This window comes from Prionailurus viverrinus, chromosome B4 (genome assembly GCF_022837055.1).
Source record: "Prionailurus viverrinus isolate Anna chromosome B4, UM_Priviv_1.0, whole genome shotgun sequence".
Lineage (NCBI taxonomy): Eukaryota > Metazoa > Chordata > Mammalia > Carnivora > Felidae > Prionailurus > Prionailurus viverrinus.
The window spans coordinates 47,914,234-47,918,573 of NC_062567.1; the positions used below are offsets into that span (position 1 = coordinate 47,914,234).

The following is a 4,340-nucleotide window of genomic DNA, read 5'->3' on the forward strand; positions in this document are numbered from 1 at the left end:
CTGTCACTGCAGAACCTGGAGCCTGCTTCGGATTCTGTGTCTCATTCTCTCTCTGCCCCTCCTCCAATTATGCTCTGTCTCTCTCTGTCTTTCCAGAATAAAGAAATGTAAAAAAAAATTTTTTTGATTAAAGTATATATATCAGATATCTTCATGTGTATGTATGTGTATCCATAAATTAAAGGGTTCCATCTATTATATAAGATTTTTACTTTTAATTTTTATGAAATTCAGCTATTAACTGGATATGAAATTTTAGAATATTTGAAATTACTACACTCCTTATAGAAATCTGTATTTGGTCACAGTGTTTAGTTTTTAAAATACCTGCCTCATAATGTCTGTTAAAAATGCTGTATCATATGGTCCAGCAATTCACTTCTGGATATATAACCCAAAGAATCGAAAACAGAGATTTTAAATATGTATTGGTAAACCCATGTTTATCATATAATTTTTCACAAGAGCCCAAAGATGGAAGCAACCTAAGTGTCCATCCATGGATCAGTGGTTAAACCAAATGTGGTATATGCATATAATGGAATATTATTCAGCCATAAAAAAGAATGAAATCTTGCCATTTGTAATGATATGATGGATGTAGAGAGTATAGTGCTAAGTAAAATAAATCAAGGGATGCCTGGCTGGCTCAGTCAGTAGAGCATGCAGCTCTTGATCTCAGAGTCGTGAGTTCAAGCCCCACGGTGGGGGTAGAGACTACTAAAAAAAATAAGCTAAAAAAATCACATGTTAAAATAAATCAGTCAGAGAAAGACAAATACCATATAATTTCACTTGTATGTGGAATTTAAGAAACAAAACAAGTGAACAAAGGAATAAAGAGACAAACCAAAAACCAGACTCTTAACTATAGGGAACAAACTGATGGTTACCAGAGGGGAGGCTGTTGGGGGTTGGGTGAAATAGGTGATGGGGATTAATAGCACACTTATCATGATAAGCACTGAATAATATACAGAATTGTTGAATCACTGTATTGTACACCTGAAACTAACATAACACTGTTTATTAACTATACTGGAATGACAATAAAAAAATAAATACATTATTGGCCATTAGCAACTGATTCAACCTTCAGTCCCTCCCTCCTTCCTGAAGGTCCAGGAGGAAGGACTGAAAGTGCCAATCATCTAATTTCTCTCATCATAGGAAACTCCAAAGTTTAGAAGCTCTGTGCTTGAAAACTGGGATGAAGACCAAGTCAATGTTTCTTATTAAAAAGCACAGTTGGGGTGCCTGACTGGCTCAGTGAAGCATGCAACTCTTGGTCTTGGGGTTGTGAGTTCAAGGCCCACATAGGGTATAGAGATTACTTAAAAATAAAATCTTTTCTTTTTTAAATGACAATTACTATGATGACTGAAAAATGATATTGTTTAATTTCATTGTCCTTGAGATCTGCTGAACTCTTGGTCCAGGATCAGTCCATCGGGCTGTCTGGCACCATGTTCCTGTCTCTGCTTTCTGAAGTCCTGTTTAGTGTCTCCAGTAGGCTCATCTCTGGAAAGTCTGAAGATGTGTTCAGAAAAACGTTTCCAAGATGAGCGAGAGAGATTTAGAGTCCAGGCCGAAGATATCAAATACATTGCATGTCACTGTCTGTCCGTCTTGCTCTGGCTCTGGAGAAATAAGACAACCAATAATAATATTGGTGCCATTTTCTGTAGCTTCTATGCCTTGAACTCTCTCATCTCAGAGATCCTGTTCCTGGTCTTGTCTCTGTTCTAAGTCTTCATCATCAGGTTCTCTTTTTCTCTGGACATGGAATCTGGATCTCTGATTTTGAAAACAAATTTGGACTCTTGATTCAGGAATTCCAATTTCCTTAGCAGTTGCTCTCTGGAATCAATGCCAGGATATGGGTTGTTCATAAATGCCTCAATGAGGTTGTGTAATTGTGTGGAAGTATAGCTGGTACTGTTGCAGAGTATATGGCCAGAGTTGGAGTCGGAAAAGATGAGTCTGCAAACAAAATGCAGTTAAGTGAAGGTCCTCATACTCGAGTCAGAATGAAGCCCCAACTCCAGAATGAAGCTTCTTTTTATGAGGACAGTTGCTAAAGTCTACATGCATAAAGCCAGCTAAGCAAGTATGTTAATCAATGTAATGGTTTAACTTTTTAAGGTTGAATTTCGAGTTAATTGGTTTCTATAGCAGGTACGGCACCATCTGTCTTCTGTGCTTTGAATGTCCTTTTCAGGATGATCTTGGTGTTGGCTTAATTCTAACTCCTTATCGGGTTCTGATTTTTTCTGGCCCGGATACCTAGCTCTTCAATTCCGAAACCAAATCTGGATTTTAGACTCTTCAGTGTTGACTTCTAAAGCAAGTTTTTGTTTGATAGCATAACCTGGGTAAAGATTTTGGTCAAATGCTTTGATGAGGATTTTCAATTGATCTTCTGTGAATTTGGTGTGGCTGTGTCTATGATTCATTGCTATGGTCTTGTTTGGAGAGTTATCTTGAGCCATGTTGGAAGAGAGTTCTGGTTCTTTTAAATAATTTTCTCTTTGGTCATGGACTTATTGTCATACACATTAGATGGGGGCAAAGTATATCTCTCTAAAGAGAAAGTAGAAGAAAAAAGAAAGACAAAGAGACAGAAAGAGAGGAAGGAAGGAAAGAAGGAAGGAAGGAAGGAAGGAAGGAAGGAAGGAAGGAAGAAGGGAGGGAGGGAGGAAGGGTATGGGAGGCTTAAGTCATGAACATTTGGGGGTTTTAGTGATACAGAGCTTTTGATTTGTATCCAATGACAAAACAAAATTCTCCATTAGATCTCCTTCTGAAATCAGGAAGTTAAATGGTGGCCAAAAGTCATGTAAGTGGAGAATAAGCTTTGAGCAAGGGGAGAAAATAAACAAACAAATAATTTTCTCTGTTTACAATCAAGAAAATTTTTTATCCATTGTTCATAATCTTTCTCTTCTATTATTATTACTTTAACAAGATAATGCAGTCTGAAAAAGAAACTAAATGAAACCATATTATATTTTATTATTATTATTATTTTTATTTTGGGAAAAATTATGTTTTCTAGTTCCAAAAATTTTGAGTAAAAAGCACTGAAGTAAGGTGAAAAATAGAACTTGTTCAGAGCAAATTAAAGAACAGCAGTTACCTATAAAGCTGTCAAATGGCACTGTTAATTATAGTAATTTTTCTATAATTTAATGTAATCTTGACCCCTGTCACATGTTAATACAGCGTGAAGAATAGTGGGTTAAAAAACATGCTTATTAATGAATTGGAGATATAACGTGACATTGTTTTTTCTTTTGAAATATCTCAATATTAGAATTAGCAGAGCCTAGACAATTTCAATATATAATTATGTCTGTATCTTGCTAGTTAGTGCTGTGATTAAGAGACATTTAATTTTTATTATGTCATAGATGGCAGGTTGATTTTTGAGTCAGGTATAACAAGGATAACTCTGGACATGAACTCTGTAACATGAATTGTAACTTGTCAGCTAGGAGGCTTCTGCTGGAGACTTCTAGCAGAAAGACAAACTAGAGTTAAAGTGGAGACAAGTCCTTAGATGATTGTCTCTACTATTTCAGTGACTGTTCTGGTGAAAATAATTGCAACAGAAATAAGGTAAATGCAATTTTTTTTTAGTCTTGTTATGTTGACCGATCAGTGTCATGACATATTCACTCAATCAATGTGTTTCCCATTTTGCACCTCCTCACCAAATACACACACATATACCTTCATAAAAATTACTAACAATGTGTACTGCTAGTTTCTTCATTTCCAATTCCATTCATGAAAGCCACAAGATAAGATTTTGGATAGGAAGAGAGTAATTTCATTATTTATATAAATAAAGATAGCTTCCTCCGTTGGGAAGAACTTTGGGGGGTAGTTCCCCCTTTCTGTTGGTTGTGATTTTTCTCAGCTATAATACTACCCTTCATCACCTCTTCCAATCACCAATATATAATAAAAGTGAAATATTAAATTAGCGTGAAAATGATGAATGTTCCAGAATTATTCTTTGGAAAAGGGTAGTCACTTTAGATCTACTAAATCAACCTGCAAGACCATGATAAAAGGTTATCAAGAGCATAGGGTGATAACTTCTGATTTTTTGTTGGTCTGACAATACTGGGCAAGTTAATGAATAGTATTAGAAGCACAGAGCTCAGGGTGACTTTGAGAGAGTGCTAGACTGTATAAACAATGCACGTAAGCCACTCCAAACAAATGGAAATGTGTGCTGTATAAGAACATTATTTGTTTAATGGATTGGGTGTAACAAGAACATTCTTCTTTATGTCTTCATGTCATAGGAGCCTCACTGCTGCCTATGT

At 35.9% G+C, this 4,340-nt stretch overlaps 1 pseudogene; it reads right to left on the minus strand.

Moving 5' to 3' along the window:
• Positions 1-1,713: 1,713 nt before the first annotated feature.
• On the minus strand, positions 1,714-2,492 carry LOC125169548 (double homeobox protein A-like; annotated as a pseudogene).
• Positions 2,493-4,340: the final 1,848 nt, after the last annotated feature.